This window comes from Garra rufa, chromosome 18 (genome assembly GCF_049309525.1).
Source record: "Garra rufa chromosome 18, GarRuf1.0, whole genome shotgun sequence".
NCBI classification, from domain to species: domain Eukaryota; kingdom Metazoa; phylum Chordata; class Actinopteri; order Cypriniformes; family Cyprinidae; genus Garra; species Garra rufa.
In genome coordinates, this window is record NC_133378.1 from 2,877,071 (window position 1) to 2,897,121 (window position 20,051).

Sequence of the window (20,051 nt, forward strand, 5' to 3'; positions counted from 1 at the left end):
AATAAAAATTCTAAAAACCTTTCTTTCTTTTTCTTTCTTTCTTTTTTTTCTAAAACTAAAATTTAAATTAACCAAAAATATAAAAAAATTTAAATTATTTAAAATAAAAATGGAAAAATATATATATTTTAAAATCTCAACAAAACTATAATATCAATGATACTAAAACAAAAGTAAGAATCATTTTATAATTTATAGAGTTTTTTTTTTTTAAGTTATGTACAGTTTTGTTTACTACATTAATATAATACAATATGTTACCCTTGTCTTCCATTGTACCACCTGCTTGCCTATCAGTACATTTTAAAGTAACAAACTATTTTAATAACCACAACCAGAGGCACCAAGTAGTTCTAGAACCCTTCTGACAAGCACAGCTTCCAATTTTTACTATAAATGTACCTTAAAGTACGATGCAGGACCATTGAAAATGATGTACTAAAGACAAAAAAGAATATAAAATGCTGATGAAGATAAATGGTAACCAGTTACAGTACCTAAAATGTATACACATGCACTTGAATGTATATTCAAATACATTTTAACTTAAAATCCTGATGCTGGCACTTTTACATGACACACTTGAAATACAATGCGCCTCTCTGATCTCACGCTTTGTATATTCATTTGTGCATCAAGCATCTTTTGTGATAATTGCAACAGATTTCAATTGCAAAGTGCAACAGATTTCATGGATAAAGCTGTTTGAAATATTTTCAAGATGTGGCCGATTTTGCATGCAGATTTGTTTCCTCTGCCATGTGACAGAATTGAGAAGTGCATGAATGCTTTCTCAGATGAGCGTCAGTGATGCATGTTGTATATGTTGGCCTTAAATGTTTCAGCAACTTTAATGTGAGTATAAATGGAAGTGTTGGCTACAGGGGGAGCTCATGCTCAGGTATCAACGCACCGGTGATAAATCACAGTGCTGTTACTTTGACAAGATGTCACACTCATCAGTCACATAAACCCTTGGCTGACTCTTGTTTTTTATGCCTGAAAGCAACATGCGTTGGAGGCTGAGAGTACTTAGTGCATTAATATGGTCTCATTAACATTTTGCTCCAAGAATTTTATGCTCTCCTAAGCAGTTTCGTGCACTCTGAGTCTGAGTTAAAGAAATATGCAAAGTGCTATATATTAATAGAAAGGAATGTCTAAGAGTGCAGTGAAATGTTACTCAATTTGACATGCCTTATTCCCGCACTGCCGGTGGAAAGTGTTTACTGCATAACTGTCAGGATGGTCACTGTCCTTGGTGCTGAAACCTACAAAAGGAAATATGACAAGCTCTCAGTTGTTCATAGCGAAAACCAAAGGGTAAAACTACAACTAGATCATAATATCGGTCAAGTTGTCACATAAGTATAAGGTTTTGAGGCAAATATTTAATATCTAGCAGTCAATCTGTATGCTGGTTTTAAATATTTACCTTGAAAATGGTCTTATATTATAGCCTTTTTGGGTTAAAGGTCTTTTAAAGGAACAGTTCACCCCAAAATGAAAATTTGCTGAGCATTTGCTCACCCTTAGGCCATGCAAGATGTAGATGAGTTTGTTTCTTCATCAGAACAGATTTGGAGAACTTTATCATTACATTGCTTGCTCACCGATAGATGCTCTGCAGTGAATGGGTGCCGTCAGAATGAAAGTCAAAACAGCTGATAAAAACATCACTATAATTTATATATAAACTACACAACTCCATTCTATCAGTTAACATCTTGTGAAGTGAAAAGCTGCATGTTTGTAAAAAAAAAAAAAAAAATCCATCAGTAGGATGTTTTAGCTTTAAGCTGTTGCTTCTAGACCAAAATATGATTCCATAATCCATAATAACACTTCCTCCAGTTAAAAAAATACATATCCTATCATTGTTTTACATCAACATCCACCCTCATATGTTTAGAGCTGTTTTTGCTTGTAATTGGTGCTTGATCTATGCAGATTTCTCTCCTCATGCAGACTAGATGTTTTTTCCCTAAATAAAAAATATCATAAACAGATTACTTTTTAAAGTTAAAACAGTCTTGATGATCTATTTGTTTCTTATAAACACAGCTTTGCACTTCACAAGATGTTAACTGATGGACTGGATTGGTGTGGATTACTTTTATCAGCTGTTTGGACTCTCATTCTGATGGCACCCATTCACTGCAGAGAATCCATTGGAGAACAAATGATGTAATGCTATAATTCCTCCAAATCTGTTCTGATGAAGAAACAAACTCATATACATCTTGGATGGCATGAGGAACAGTACATTTCAATATGATATTTACTTTCAATATCATATTTTTGCTATATATGTTGTGTAAACAAGTGTAAAACACAAGTAAATTGACTCTAGCATACATTCAAGATGTAGATGAGTTTGTTTCTTCATCAGAACTGATTTGGAGAAATGTAGCATCACATCACTTGCTCACCAATGGATCATCTGCAGTGAATGGGTGCCGTCAGAATGAGTCTAAACAGCTGATAAAAACAATAATCCACAAGTAATCCACATGACTCCAGTCTATCAGTTAACATTTTGTGAAGTGAAAAGATACAAGTTTGTAAGAAACAAATACATCATTAAGATGTTTTAGTGTTAAGCCGTCATCGCTTCTGGAAAAAAATAAAAAATTAGTCCATAATCCATAATAACACTTCCTACAGTGAAAAAGTCCATCCTCAGTTGTCTTTTTACACCAACAGCCAGCCTCATATTTGTTAAGAGCTGTTTTTGCTATTTCTCTCCCAACTCAGACTAATCGTTTTTTTTTTTAACTGGTGAAACAATATTATAAATAGGGGACTTGTTTGAAGTTAAAAACAGTCTTAATGATGGATTTGTTTCCTACAAACACACAGCTTTTCGCTTCAAAATATGTTAAATGATGGACTGGAGTGGTGTAGATTACTTATAGATTATTGTGATGTTTTTATCAGATGTCTGGACTCTCCTTCTGACGGCACCCATTCACTATAAAGGATCCATTGTTGAACAAATGATGTAATGCTAAATTACTCCAAATCTGTTTGGATGAAGAAACAAACATCTGCATCTTGGATGGCCTAAGGATGAATACATTTTCAGCAAATAGTAATTTTCACTACTAATTTTACTGTCAATATGATCATGTTTTAGCTATATCTGTTGTGTAAACAAACAAAACACATGTAAATCAACACAAGCATACATTCAAGATGTAGATGAGTTTGTTTCATCAGCACAGATTTGGAGAAATGTAGCATTACATCACTTGCTCACCAATGGATCCTCTATAGTGAATGGGTGCCGTCAGAATAAGAGTTAAAAACATCCGATAAAAACATCACACTAATCCACAAGTAATCCACATGACTTCAGCCCACCAATTAAAAGATCCACATGACACAGTCTATCAGTTAACGTCTTGTAAAGTGAAAAGATACACGTTTATATGAAACAAATACATCATTAAGATGTTTTAGCATCAAGCCGTCATCGCTTCTGGACAAAAATGAAAAATAAAAAAAAATCAGTCTATAATCCATAATAACACTTCTTCCAGTGAAAAAGTCCATCCCAGGTTGATTTTTTACAACAGCATACACCCACATATTTGTTTAGAGCTGTTTTTGCTTGTAATTGATGCTTGATCTGTATATATTTCTCTCCCAATTCAGACTAGACGTGTTTTTTTACTGGAGAAACAATATTGTAAAAAGAGGACTTGTTAAGATGGATTTGTTTCTTACAAACACAGCTTTTCACTTCAATAGATGTTAAATGATGGACTGGAGTGGTGTGGATTACTAATTAGATTATTGTTATGTTTTTATCAGCTCTCTGGTCTCTCATTCAGACGGCACCCATTCACTGTAAAGGATCCATTGGTGAACAAAAATGATGTAATGGTAAATCACTAATACATTTAAATCAGTAATAGTGCCAATACATCTAGGATGGCCAAAGGATGAGTAAATTCTCAGCAAATTTTCATTTTCACTATCCATTTTTCTTTCAATATGATCATGTTTTAGCTATCTGTTGTGTAAACGATCAAAACATGTAAATCAACACTGGCATACATTCAAAATGTAGATGAGTTTGTTTCTTCATCAGAACAGATTTGGAGAACTTTATCATTACATTACTTGCTTACAGATGGATGCTCTGCAGTGAATGGGTGCCGTCAGAATGAGAGTCCATACAGCTGATAAAAACATCAGAATAATTCACACGTAATCCACACTACTCAAGTCTATCAGTTAATGTCCTATTTTATCTTAAAGTGAAAATATACACGTTAGTAAGTACATCATTAAGATGTTTTAGCGTTAAGCCATCATCGCTTCTGGACACAAAATTAGTCCATAATCCATAATAACACTTCCTCCAGTGAAAGAGTCCATCCTCTGTTGTCTTCTCACATCAAAATCCACTGATAGCATATTTGTAAAGATCTGTTTTGGACTGTTTTTGCTTGTAATTGGTGCTTGATTTATGCATATTCCTCTCCTGATTTAGATTCTAAAAACACAATATTATAAACAAAGGACTTGCTTGAAGTTAAAAACAGTCTTAATGATGTATTTCTTACAAACTTTTCACTTGATAAGATGTTAATTGATGGACTGGAGTTGTGTGGATTATTGTCATGTTTTTATCAGCTGTTTGGACTCTCATTCTGGTGGCACCCATTCACTACAAAGGATCCATAAGCAAGTGATGTAATGACACATTTCTCCAAATCTGTTCTGATGAATAAACAAACTCATCTACATCTTGGATGGCCTAAGGATGAGTAAATATTTAGCAAATTCTCATTTTCACTATTCATTTTACTTTCAATATGATCATGTTTTAGATATACCAGTTGTGTAAACAAGTGTAAAACACAAGTAAAATAAACACTGACATACATTCAAGATGAGTTTGTTTCTTCATCAGAACAGATTTGGAGAAATTTATCATTACATCACTTGTTCATCAATAGATCCTCAGCAGTGAATGGGTGCCGTCAGAATGAGAGTCAAAACAGCTGATAAAAACATCACAATAATCCACAAGTATTCTACTTGTCTCCAGTCTATCAGTTAACATCTAGTGAAAAGATACACATTTGTAAGCAACAAATACATCAAGATGTTTTAGAGTTAAGCTGTTGTCGCTTCTAGAGAAATAAAAAGTCAATAACACTTCCTTCAGTGAAAAAGTCCATCCCCTGTTGTCTTCTCACATCAAAATACACTGATAACATAATTGTTTAGAGCTGTTTTTTTTTTTTTTTGCTTGTAATTGGTGCTTGATCTGTGCATATTTCTCTCCCGATTCAGACTTGCACCCATTTACTACAGAGGATCTATTGGCGAGCATTAACACAAGCATACATTCAAAATGTAGTGGAGTTTGTTTCTTCATCAGAACTGATTTGGAGATATTTAGCATTACATCACTCACTAATGCAACCTCTGCAGTGAATGAGTGCCATCAGAATGAGAGTCCAAACAGTTGATTAAAACATACATAACTTGTCCAGTTGCTTCTGGACAAAATATGATTCCATAATCCATAATAACACTTCCTCCAGTAAAAAAAGCCCATCTCCTGTTGTTTTTTTTTTCACATCAACATCCACCCTCATATTTGTTTAGAGTTGTTTTTGCTAGTAATTGGTGCTTGATCTGTACAGATTTCTAAAAATAGTCTTATTGATGAATTTGTTTCTTGCAAACACACAGAGACACACTTCTGAAGATGTTAACTGATGGAATGGAGTGGTGTGGATTACTTGTAGATTATTGTTATGTTTTATTAGCTGTTTGGACACTTATTCTGACGGCACCCATTCACTACAAAGGATCCATTAGTGAGCAAGTGATGTAATGATAAATTTCTCCAAATCTGTTCTGAAGATGAGTAACTTTTCAGCAAATTTAAATTTTTTACTATTCATTTGACTTTCAATTTAATCATTTTTTGCTATATTTCTTGTGTATAACACAAGTAAACCAACACTAGCATACATTCAGCTGTACAATAAAGAGAGATTTTAATAAAAATGCTAAAACTATGTTATCAGGGCAACATTATTTTTGTCTTCTAATTTTGGCTTGTGTAAACCATTCAAACTTTATTTTTATTGCAATGCTACACACATTATTTGAATCTCAGCTGATTAAACCTGTTAGATGTGAAATATCCTGCTGTGCTTTTACAAGCCAGGAAATTAGCAGCATGTTCTGCTTGGATTCATTTGATCACTCGTACCGTCTTATATGTAGCAAATCTGTTTGCATTATAAATGTCACTCTGAATAATAATGCGAAAACGTTGCGCTATACAAATGCTAATAAAATCCATCCTTTATGGTGTTGTAAACCCTGGCAGGATCAGACCAGGGCTGATGTAATCTCTGATGTCATGTACTATTATATATCTCTCTTGTGTACACTGAAGCAACAGGCCCACATTTGAATCACTTCCACTAAATACGATAATGGTTCACTTAATAGGTTTCAGATAAGCTACATGTACTTTACACACAGCTTTTACAACATCCCAATCAATAAATTAACTCATCCACCCATTCTCTAGCACAAGGTTCTTTATTATACCACGACCATACAGCTTCACTCGTATAGTACATGGATTTACTACTGTTGCTCTCCACAGGGAACAATATTTCCTTTTTTTTATTTTTAGCATCATTACTACATTCTTCAGTGTCACATGATCCTTCAGATATCATTCTAATATGCTGATTTGCTGCTTAAAAATGATATTAGAAAACAAGATACCATAAGAAAATCATTTAGTTCACTCCATGCTTGAAGAGTAAGTGTAACTTCTGAAATAAGGTTTTGGGGGAATTCGAAATCCCAGACAGGAGAAAGAATTACGGTCTGTGCGAGGTGAAGAGAAGGTGATGGAGCATTAAGAAGCAGAAATGAGAGTCAGAGAGAGGAAACCTGTGGGGGGAGGATGACTGATAACAATAATGGTTGCGAGTGACATGGTGAGAACAGAAAATGACCAATAATGGATGAGAAGAAACAGCGGCGGTTAAGTGCTATAACATAGTGCTAAAACAGGGTGCAAAGACACTGAAAGATGGAAGGAGGGAAAACAATGAGGGACTGCTGAGAGAGTGATGGAGCAGGGATGTGATGATTCATTCAAGTGACTCAAAGCCTTTCAGATGGTGGAATGAAGAGCATTTCTCAGAGATGCATCATGGAATTCTTGGTTACTGCCATTATAAAAATCTAAGTGTGCTAAATATGAGAATTTGTTTGTAGTCAATGTGAAACTGTAGTTGCAACCCATTCAACATGCATAATGTAATGTAATTACAAGTGTCGATGAGAAAGGAAACACTGTACAAAGTAAAAATGTGGAGTGGTTACTTCAAGAAGTCAGAAAATGGGATGCAACCACATTAAAATACTGGTCAATACTGATAAACCATTAATTATTGTGCACTGCGAGTTTATATCTCATAATTCTGACTTCATAACTCATACTTCTGACTTTACAACTAATACAAGAAAATTCAGAATTACGAGATGTAAACTCACATTTGCGAGAAAAAGATCAGAATTGAGTTTGTATTGCACAATTCTGAGAAAAAAGGTTATTGCAACTTTTTATCTCACAATTATGACTTTATTTCTCAAAATTGAGTGATACAAACTCACAGTTTTTTTCTCACAATTGCATGATATAAACTTAATTGCGAGATACTTTTTTCTGCAATTGCGAGTTTATATCTCACAATTCTGACTTTATAACTTATTATTCTGACTTTATAACTCACAATTCTGAGTTCCCTTCCGAGAACTCGAGCTGCGTCGAAAAGCTATGGGAACGTCTTCAGTGTGAGTGCGCTCTGAATACATGTGTAATCCATCCAATGGGAGAGAGAGAAAGAACGTCACAGGCGGGTGACGTCATCGACCAGGAACTATAAAAGCATGTGCAAACCAAACGGCATCAACTTCTGTCTTCAGCGAAGCGCTCTATGTGTGTGTTGTTACTCTGTTTATTCGTGCCAGTTTGCACAGATTTATTTTGAGAGTGATGCCCGTAGACACTTTCTTCCAGACCTCAGAGATCACCATGTGTTAGTTCGCACTGGCAACACAGCGGTGGTCTATTACATCAACCACCAGGGAGGTCTCGGACCTGATATCTCTTCTCGACGGCTCTCCATGGGAGATTCCCGTCACGAGGGATCTCCTCTCACAAGCAGGGGGTGAAATCCTTCCGGAGCTTTGGAAGTTGTGGGTGTGGTTCATCTCATAGCTTCCGGTCTCTCAACTGAGGTTGTTGAGACCATCCTCCAATCTAGAGCTCCCTCCACGAAGAAACTGTACGCCCTGAAGTGGAGACTCTTCACTTCATGGTGTGGGGATCGCCAGCTGCCCAGTTGGTACAGTGCTGGAGTTCTTGCAGGCTCGCTTCTCCACAGGGTTAACCAACTCCACCTTGAAGGTCTATGTGGCGGCAATTTTGGCCTACCACACCCCTCATGGTGGCACTTCAGTGGGTAAAGACCCCCTAGTTACACGTTTCCTCCATGGTGCCATGAGGCTGAGGCCTCCAGTTCGTCACCGGGTCCCTATGTGGGACCTTGCTGTGGTGCATGATGCCCTCTGTAGGCCCCCCTTTGAACCTATAGAGGAGATATCAGACAAGCTGCTAACCTTCAAAACTATTTTGTTGTTAGCAGTTACTTCCCTTAAGCGGGTTGGGGACATGCAGGCCCTCTCGGTGGCCCCTTCTTATTTGGACTTTGCCCCTGGCATGGTCAAAGCATTTATTTACCCTCGTGCAGGGTATGTTCCTAAGGTCCCCTCTGCTACTCCACAGCCGATAGAACTTCAGGCCTTCTGTCCTCCTCCGTTTCAAGACTCAGACCAGGAAAGACTCAATTGCATGTGTCCAGTTCGAGCTGCCCTGTGGCGTAAAACAGATCAACTGTTTGTTTGTTTCGGTCCACCTAAGAGAGGTTTCTCTGCTTCCAAGCTTACACTTAGCAGGTGGATTGTGGATGCTATTTCCTCTGCTTATGAGGCTTCGGGCCTGCCCTCGCCCTTGGGGGTCAAGGCCCATTCCACCAGAGGTTTGGCAGCCTCCAAAGCTCTTTCTGCGGGGATCCCCATTCAGGATGTTTGCAACGCCCCTTACCTTCGTTAGGTTCTACGACCTAGATCTCCAAGCCACTCCTGGTTCATCTGTTCTTCTGCCCTAGTCTTGACATCACACTAGACAGGGATTTGCAAGTCTGGAGGCGTGGGCATCTCGTTCCCATAGCGTTTCGACGCAGCTCGAGTTCCAAACTCACAGCTTTGACTTTTTTTTCTCAGAATTGTGATATAACTCGATTTAAAATTTTGACTGCTTTTTTAACTTTGACTTTAACTGCACATTTATATCTCACAATTTTGACTTTATAACTCATAATTCTGAGTTTTCATCTCACAATTCTGACTTTAATTCTCAGAACTGCGAGTTTGTATCTCACAATTCTGGCTTTATAACTTGCAATTGTGAGTTTATATCTTACAATTCTGAGAAAAAAAGGTTATTGCACAATTCTGAGAAAAAAAAGTCATAATTGTGAGTTTGTATCACACAATTCTGAGAAAAAAAGTAAATTGTCAGTTTATATCTCATAATTCTGACTTTATAACTTACAATTGTGAGTTTACATTATGCAATTCTGACTTCATTTCTCAGAGTTGCGAGTTTATATCTCAAAATTCTGTCTATGACTCACAATTGTGAGTTTATATCACAATTCTGAGAAAAAAAGTCAGAATTGTGTGTTTGTATTACGCAATTCTGAGAAAAAAAGTCGTAATTGTGATTTTGTTTAACACAATTCTGAGAAAAAAGTCAGAATTACGAGTTTGTATCATGCCATTCTGAAAAAAAAATTCAAGCATCAAGATTTTCAGTATCAGTTCCCCAGTCTTCACTGCCACATGATACTTCAGAAATCATTATAATAAAAGTAATTTTGAGAGGGACTTAAGAATGTGCTTTGGAATGGAGATGTGGGTGGTTGCGTCAGCAATTTCTGGTTATTAGAGGGGATAAAAGGTAGGATGGTGTTGTGGAGGGCCTACAGAGGCAAGACAGCAGTAATTAGTTGTTAAATGATGACTCTGAAATAGAGATGCAGCATTATCTCCTTCAACCATCCATCCTCAAAGACAGAAACGCTTCATCTCAACCTTCAAACCCTCCAGCCTGGCTCACTCTCTGTCCATCTTTCTACTATTCCAACAATGCATTTGAGAAAATCTCTTCTGAAAACAAATCAGAGAGCAACAAAACAGTCTTTTTAGTGCATTCAGATCTATTAGTCGACACGGTTGCCGGATTCACTTCATGGATGACTGTGTAATTAACAAAGCCCTTGTATCTCTTTTATCACATTTATTCAGCAAGCGCTGAAAGATTGTGCTGCTGATAGGAAAATAATTGAAGGCTCAGATATGAAAATCATAATATATGCTTATTTACTTTCCATGAGCAGATGATTGTGCCACTCACAGTTCTTTAAAACTTCCTTCTTTCAATGAGTACTGAGTGTGTCAAAGCCATTCTTGACACCTGCCTATCAACGTCATTGTCGTACATGAATGTGTCAGCAGTCTGTCATATTGTCATTGGCCACTAAGCATGTCTATAAACGTCCTACAATATGTCCTAACGATTTGTGAGGAAGTGTAACGTCCTGTGGGGAAAACCCACGAATATAAAACGCACACATAAGACCTATTGATCAAAGCCAAGTGTGTATGAAGAACATCATAAAGGAACAAAGAGAATGGAGCTGCGTGACATTGATTGAGGAAGACAGGAGTGTGTAGACTGTATTTCTTCAGAACTGCACACTGAATTCCGCAGATGGAGTTCTAAGAATGTCAGCATGGGATCAGTTCCATTTAAATTCAATTAAACGTAACAGACAAAAGAAGTGGAAGCACAGAGAGACAAATCATTACAAGTATATTCAGACTCTTATTTCCTCACAGATTATGTGCTTATTGATTTTGATCCTCATTTAAAGTTCTAAACTACCTGTTTTTTGATTATATAACGCCAGCTTAAAAAGTTTGTACTTTTTAAATCACATTAAATGTGTTGATTCACATTTATCTTGATCAAATGACACGAATTAACTTTGAATTATGGCTGTCACGATTTTTTACAGTTAACATAGTCTCAAAAATTCATGGTATGTGACCCTGGACCACAAAACCAGTCATAAGGGTCTTTTTTTTTTTTTCTTTTTTTTTTTTTTAATTGGGACGTATAGATCATATGAAATCAAAATAAATAAGCTTCCCATTAATGTATTGTTAGGAAAGGACAATATTTGGCCAAGATACAACTATTTGAAGATCTGGAATCTGAGGGTGCAAAAAAATCTAAATATTGAGAAAATCGCCTTTGAAGTTGTCCATATGAAGTTCTTATCAATGCATATTACTAATCAAAAATTAAGTTTGATACACTACCAGTCAAAAGTTTGGACACACTTCCCCATTAAAGAGAAACGTTTGACTGGTAGTGTATATTTATGTAGGAAATTCACAAAATATCTTCATGGAACATGATCTTTACTGAATATCCGATAATAGATAATTTGACCCATACAATGTATTTTTGCCTATTGCAACAAATATACCTGTGCTACTTATGACCGGTTTTGTGGTCCAGGGTCACATATATTGTGATATCTATAATAAATACATTTTTATCATAGATTTCATTCTACATTTTATTCAGTTACAGTGACAGCTGGATGCTTTTGTCCATATAAGGGATTTCCTGGAAATAATTTGTTTTATTACTCCCATGTGTCTTGCTTGTGTATTTTCTGCGCTCTGGTGTCAAGTATGAATTAAACAAATCACACGCGGGAGTTTAATGCTTCATATTGATGGTGGATTATTGTGTGTCATATTATCGTATGTGTACCATTAGTTTTTTTTTTAAACATCGCCAATACCGGGATATTGCGACAAACCCTTAATTAACAAGATCATGATATTTCATTATTTTAATATCATGATTATACTAATATTGTCAGTTGTCTATTTTTGCTCCTAAAATGAAAACATTTTCAAACAAAGCCATAGTTAGACAAAGTAGTAACATTCTGTTCCTTAATTAATCAGTGTTATTGCACAAGTTAGTCGACCAAATAATTCAGTGAATAATTCATTTTTGGAGCTGCATCTACGTTTGAGAGAGAGAATAAAAAAAAGATTTCAGCCAATGATTCAATGATTCATTTATAAAGACACTGAGTGCATCAGTATGTACAGTGCCTTGCGAAAGTATTCAAACCCTTTTATGTTTATGTTGCTGCCTTATGTTAAACTGCTTTAAATTACTTTTTTTCCCACATCAATCTACACTCCATACACAATAATGACAAAGCAAAAACCAGGTTTTAACATATTTGCAAATTCATTAATAATGAAAAACTTTAAAATGATTCCATTGCATAAGTATTTATATCCTTATCTTGGACAACTGAAATTTAGCTCAGGAACATTCATATTGCTTGTAGATACTACAGTACTACACTTTGAGTGAAGTTAAACTGTAGAACATTCAATTGAATGGGTATGATTTGGAAAGGCACACAATAAAGTCTTAATAGTCTTAATAAAAGGTCTAACAGTTGAAAATGCATATCAGAGCAAAACATAAGCCCTGAGGTCAAAATAACTATCTATAGAACCCAGAGGCAGGATTGCATCAAGATCTGGGAAAAAAATCTGCTGAATTGAAGGTTCACAGAAGCATGTAGCCTCCATTATCCATATTAGAAGAAGTCTGGAACAACGAGGACTCTTCCTAGAACTGGCTTCCTGGACAAATTGAGCAATTGATGTAGAAGGGCCTTGGTTAGATGGGTGAACAAGAACCTGATGGTCATGCTAGTTGAGTTACATGATCATATATGCAGATGGGAGAAACTTACAGAAGGACAAACATCTTTCACTGAAACACTCCACCAATCCGATCTTTATGGCGGTGTGGCAAGACTCAATCCTCTCCTCAGTAAAGACACAGAACAACACACTTAGAATTTGCAACAAAGCACCTAAAGAACTTTTGTGAGAAACAAGAATCTCTGGTCTGATGAACCACAGTTCCAAGCATCATGTTTGAAGAAAACCAGGCACTGCTCATCACCAGCAGAGTACCATCTCAAACGTAAAGTGTGCTGGTAGCAGCCTCATGCTGTGGGACTGTTTTTTCAGTGGCAGGAACTGAGGGACTCGTCAGAGTAAAAGAAAAGCTCAACATAGCAAAATATAAAGATAGCCTTAATGAAAACCTAGTCCAGAGCCCCCATCCAAGCTAACACAGCTTGAGAGGTAAAGAGGTGAGGAGAAGAATGGCAGATAATTGCTAAATGCTGATGTGCAAAATTTGTCGCATCATACCCAAAAAGACTTGAGGCTGTAAAGGTGCTTCACCTAAATACTAAGTTAAAGGTATGAATACTTATGCAATGTACTTATTGCAGGTTTTTTTATTTTTAATAAATTTACAAAATTATGACAGTCCTGTTTTTGCTTTGACATTATAGTGTATAAAGTGTAAACTGATGTGGGAAAAAAGTCATTTTAAGCAGTCTAACATAAGGCAACAACATAAAACGTGAAAAATGAATACTTTTGCAAAGCACTGTATACAGTACTTACCTACATAGACAAAAATATGAGCAAATATTGGGCTTAAAAAACAGTATGTGAAAAGAGAAGTATGTACCAATTTACAGTACTCATAAAACAGTAGGTTAAAAGTACTCGGATGACCTACTACTTCCAAAATGCACATTTGATGGACACTTTGGTATCCAATGAGGCCATGAGAAATGTGAGCTGTGAATGGCAGTGAAGCTGTGAAACTGAGCTCTGATCGTAAATTATTTGACTTAGATCGGTACATCTAAATCAAATGATTCGCAATATGCAATTTGAAGTCCTGATTTGAATCAAATGATTCGCAATACGCGATTCGCGTAGAGCACTTTGAAAGAATGAATCATTTTGTGCCACAATGGTTCAGCTGATTCGGAGTTTCAAAAAGCTTTGTTTCACCCATCACTACGTGCTTTTTAAAATCGTTACAGGCTATGTTGAAACTCAAAAAAGTGAATAGTAAAGTTACTAGTGAATCACTTGCAATTAATAGTCGAGTCACGAGTTTGAATCAATCGGAGCGGTTCCAGTGTAAATGACTCAATTGGTTGGGTTCATCAGTTCCTCTTTTCGTGTCTTCAGCCATGTTTACATGACACCGTCAGTACAACTACTGGCTAAGCTCAATTACTTTCTGAAATTAACTGAAACAAGCGGAAAAAGGTATGATGTTTTTTTGAATGGTGTGAATTTTTGCGTGAAAAGATGTGCTTATTGACAAAATTACACACTTAGATACATTGTCTTTCAATAATTCAAGCACTTTTCAAGTAGCCTACCTCTCCAGGAATATTGCTATTTTTATCGGTTTTCCAAGCCTTAAATTTAAAAAATTCAAATTCAAGCACCTTGTACAAACCCTGAAGCAAATACTTGTTCAAAAGAAGTACCTCAGAGAATATGTAGTTTTGGAAACTATTCACTCTTGTTCCTCCACTCTTGTTGAGTTTACATCTCACAATTCTGACTTTTTCTGTTCGAATTGTGAGATATAAACTCGCAATTGGAAGTTACAAAGTCAGAATCGTAAGATATAAACTTGTTTGTCACAATTGTGAGTTTTAAGTCGCAATAAACTTTTATTTTTTATTTAGTGGCGAAAATGGGCTTCCATAAAATATAGAGTAGAGTGATACAAACAGAAAGAACTTACTAAATGTCTCAATTCTACTGAAGTACTAGACTACAAACTATTTTATACACATTCTAATAAATTCAGTCAGAGACATTGGAGTACAAATAAAATAAAAATCATTCCTAGATATCCAATTCAGGGTCAGGCGTACATTTCTGCCATGGTCAAAGTGTGTTATGCCCAGTGATTCTGATGTATTAATAATTCAGTGATGCATTCGGCTCATTTTCATTCCATCACACCGGTCAGACAGGTTAAGCAGACGCAAGCAAATGCTTTTCTCTTCCATTTCAGCTAATTGCAAACACTCCTACGCGCGCACACACCAGCACATCCAGAAACACACATACGCACACTCTTCCCTTTAAACTAATGACAAACAAAGCAAGAAGTCTGCCAGCGGGTGGCCTTTCGTTAACAAAGCAGGACTGACTCTAAACTAACAAGTCCCACCTCACCACCAATGCTCAGTTAGCAGCCCTGAGGCTCAATTAGCACTGATCCAGTATTTATACACACATCTCATAGTCTGCAATTATAATATGCACAAATCATGTGTCCCTTTTGTACCACAGTGTCACACTGCTTTACGTAATTATCCATTCAGGTTCTTTAGAGACATATATATTGGGTCCTGCTCGTGTAATTAATGAGAACACAGATGAGACTGACTCCATCTCATATTCTGTAATATGTTAAATTTAAATTTATTACAAAATATTGTCCTAACCAGTGTTGGGGAAAGTTGCTTTTAAAAGTAATGCATTATAATATTGAGTTACTCCCTAAAAAAGTAACTAATTACAGTGGTTTGAAAAAGTGTTGGCCCCCTTCCTGTTTTTTTATTTATTTTTTTGCATGTTTGTCACACTTAAATGTTTCCGATCATCAAACTAATTTAAATATTAATCAAAGATAACACAAGTAAACACAACATGCAGTTTTTAAATGAAGGGGTTTTTTATGAAGGGAAAACAAAATCCAGACCCACATGGCCCTGTGTGAAAAAGTGTTTGTTTGAGATTTTATCAGTCTGAAAAAGGTTATAAAGCCATTTCTAAAGCTTTGTGACTCCAGCGAACCACAGCGAGAGCAATTATCCACAAATGGCGAAAACATGGAACAGTGGTGAACCTCAGTTAATGTCAGTGTTCATGACTCCACCATAAGAAAGAGACTGGGCAAAAATGGCCTGCATGGCAGAGTTCCGAGACGAAAACCGCTGCTGAGCAAAAAGAACATAAAGGTTCGTCTCAGTTTTGCCAGAAAACATCTTGATGATCCCCAAGACTTTTGGGAAAATACTCTGTGGACTGACGAGACAAAACTTTTTTGAAGGTGTGTGTCCCATTACATCTGGCGTAAAAGTAACACAGCATTTCAGAAAAAGAACATCATACCAACAGTAAAATATGGTGGTGGTAGTGTGATGGTCTGGGGCTGTTTTGCTGAAGGACAATGTCCGGCCATCTGTTCGTGACCGCAAGCTGAAGCGAACTTGGGTTCTGCAGCAGGACAATGATCCAAAACACACCAGCAAATCCACCTCTGAATGGCTGAAGAAAAACAAAAAGACTTTGGAGTGGCCTAGTCAAAGTCCTGACCTGAATCCTCTTGAGATGCTGTGGCATGACCTTAAAAAGGCGGTTCATGCTCGAAAACCCTCCAATGTGGCTGAATTACAGCAATTCTGCCAAGATGAGTGGGACAAAATTCCTGCTTGATTGCAGTTGTTGCTGCAAAGGGTGGCCCAACCAGTTATTAAGTTTAGGGGGCAAACACTTTTTCAGACAGGGCCATGTGGGTTTTTGTTTTCCTTTCATAATAAAAAACTTAATTCAAAAACTGCATGTTGTGTTTACTTATGTTATCTTTGATTAATATTTAAATTAGTTTGATGATCTAAAACATTAAAGTGTGACAAACATGCAAAAAAATAAAAAATCAGGAAGGGGGCAAACACTTTTTCACCCCACTGTTATGTTACTTAGTTAATTCTATGGAAAGTAATGCGTTGCGTTACTTTTTAAATCTGGGCAGGGCTTGCTTGTTTGTTTACATCAAACGCCTCAGGCTTAGAGAAAAGTAAATTCACGTCTGTACAGTAGACTGCAGAAGACAAAAATGTCAACTCTTCAGCAATAATTTTTTTTTGCTTATTAGTATGGATGAATTGGATCATCGAAGGTCAGCAGCAAAGACATCGGTTAATAAAACATTTTTATTATTTAACATAATATAATTATTGCAGGTTTGCGTTGAATTTCACTATTTTTTTTTATTCATTTTGAGAAATACTATTTACTACTGTTTTTTAGTGAGTGAGATTATTTTTTTGCATGTTCACATTTATTCTAGAACTGAAGTAACATCTTACTCACAATTTCTCTCAACATGGGGAAAGGAGAACTTTTAATCAATAAATGCCCCCATTTATTGATTAAAAGTTCTCCTGTCCCCATGCGTTACTTATTTGGAAAAGTAACTTTTTAAAGTAACTTTAAAAAGTAATGCGTTACTTTACTAGTTACTTGGAAAAAGTAATATTATTACATAATTTGCGTTACTTGTAATGCATTACGCCCAACACTGGTCCTTACCACCTTTCTGGGCCTTGACGTGGTAGTTGCGTTTTGGTCAAAAAGATCTTGGATTTCATCAAAAATATCTTAATTTGTGTTCTGAAGGTGAACAAAGATCTCACAGGTTTGGAACAACATGCTAATCTACAGCTTTTCCAGGTACTATAGATCCCCATTATATCACTCACTAGCCCTGAAATAGAGAGGCAAGAAGGCTTGTTAGAACTAGAACAATGCATCGGCGTGTCTGGAGAGAGTCATATAAACACTGTGATTAGAAGAATAGACCATTTGGCTGGTAAACCAGCAGATGGACACATGTAAGAGAGAGAAAGGAGGACACAAAAGAGTCCTCTCACTTCGGATGGACTAAATCCAGCCTGCGGGTGAGCAGTGGGTATGTGTAAGCGCTTACTCTCTCACGATGATACAGACACACACTCACGCACAGATCTCCAGCACGTCACTCCTGTAGGCAGGTCAGCGCCTGTCCATCTGTCTGACCTATTGGAGAGCAGTGGAGGGGAGAGAGGCCGCAGAGACAGGCAATTACACAGACGCAGAGCTTGACGGACAGCCGTGAAGGTCAGAATGCCAATCTGCAACACAAATGTGCAAAAAACACACTCATCTAGAGTAAGGTTTGACTGTGTTATCTCAATCTAGAATGGCAGTAGAGGTGGGGAAAGCATGAATAGTGTGAAATGAGTGAATAGTGTGACTTGATCAAAAGTACATACATACAAAAGCAGACAAAAGTTACAGTTTTTCAAATAACTGCTGTTCAAATAACTTTCTATTCATTAAAGAATCCTGAGAAAAGGTTGGAAGGATCATGTGACACGACTGGAGTAATGATACTGAAAATTCAGCTTTGCATCACAGGAATAAATGATTGGTTTTTTAAAGGAAAACATTTCAGGAATTATCTCCATATAGTGGACTAGTGGGGAAAAACTCCCATCTCACTTTCTGTCGCTGTTTTACCTTTTTTGTAAAGGCTGACCTTCTTTGCATGTTCACTTACACTGGGTTGGTACTTCTGCAGCGACATAGGACAATTTTAAAGTTGGAGAAGTAAATTAGTTTTTCGACATACCCTAACTGTGTTGACCCGGATTACACAGAGTATGCATGCACATCACAGAGTTAGACAAGATGAGCATTTGAGGTTAGAAACTATTTAATTTTTATTTTTTTTTTTAGAAAAACCTATTGTTTTGCTAGATAAGACCCTTCTTCCTCGACTGGGATCATTTAGAGCTCTTTGAAGCTGCATTTAAACTGCATTTTGGACATCCACTATATGGAGATAATTCCTGAAATGTTTACCTCAAAAAACATAATTTATTTATGACTGAAGAAAGAAAGGCATGAACATCTTGGATGACAATGGGGTAACTACATTATTTGTAGATCTTTGTTCTAGAAGTGAACTACTCCTTTAAAGGGGTCATCGGACGCCCATTTTCCACAAGTTGATATGATTCTTTAGGGTCTTGATGAAAAGTCTATAACATACTTTGGTTAAAATTTCTCAATGGTAGTGTAAAAAACACTCTTTTTACCTTGTCAAAATCAGCCCTTTTTAGAGCGAGCTATTTTGTTGCATGTTCCTTTAAATGCTAATGAGCTCTGCTCGCTCCTCCGCTTTCTGCAGTGGGATGACGAGCCGCAATGTTTACTTTAGCCGAATTTAGCCACGTTTAGCTGCAAAACTTGTTAACTAACACATTATTAAGAAAGGCCATATGTAGATCGGGATCAGCACTTTCCTTTCAAAAACCAAACGTTAATTCTCTGCGTCTTCAGCGGCTCAGATGTCAGGAGTAAATGACGACTGCTATGTTCATTATTACATCCAACAACAGAACACCTCAATCGCTCAATCGGAGACATTCTTGTCTTCCCTTGCACCGGAGTCGACTCAATGGCAATTGGAGTCGGACTGTTTCAGCTCGGTGAGGGCGGGTCTAAGGTAAGGTGCTCATGTCAATCAACTATCTTGGGAGTGGCCTCCGACAATAAGCTGAGAATGACCAGATTTTAAAAGGGGGATATTACTTTTAAAGATGAAAAAAACACCACTGCGTGGATTTTTTTCATTGTAGGGTGGTTGTGTACACAAACCGCCAACACACATTAATGTTCAAACATTAAAAAGTGAAGACATGTAAAAGTGAGTTTTGCATCCAATGACCCCTTTAAGACACTTAATAATCTTCACAAACTGTCATCTCTACAACTTTTATTGTTTTGTTTCTTTTCTTTGTTTCTTGTATTTCTGCCCGTTGCTTGAACATTACTATGATTTGCCTGACAAAATGTTTTCCAAATATTATTGTAAAGCAGTTTTGTCTAATAAATAATAAACTAAACTACTTAAAGGTGCAGTGTGTAGATTTTTGCAGCATCTAGCGGTGATGTTGTGAATTGCAACCAACGGCTCCCGTCCACAGCTCACCCCTCCCTTTACTGAAGCTACGGTGGCCCACACGGGATTAAAGGGATGGTTCGGAGTAGAATTGACTTCATTGCTATGCACTCCGAAGCCCATCTAAATACCCCATCCGAAGTTTTTTTTTACCTTAGTCGAACATTTATGGAGATAT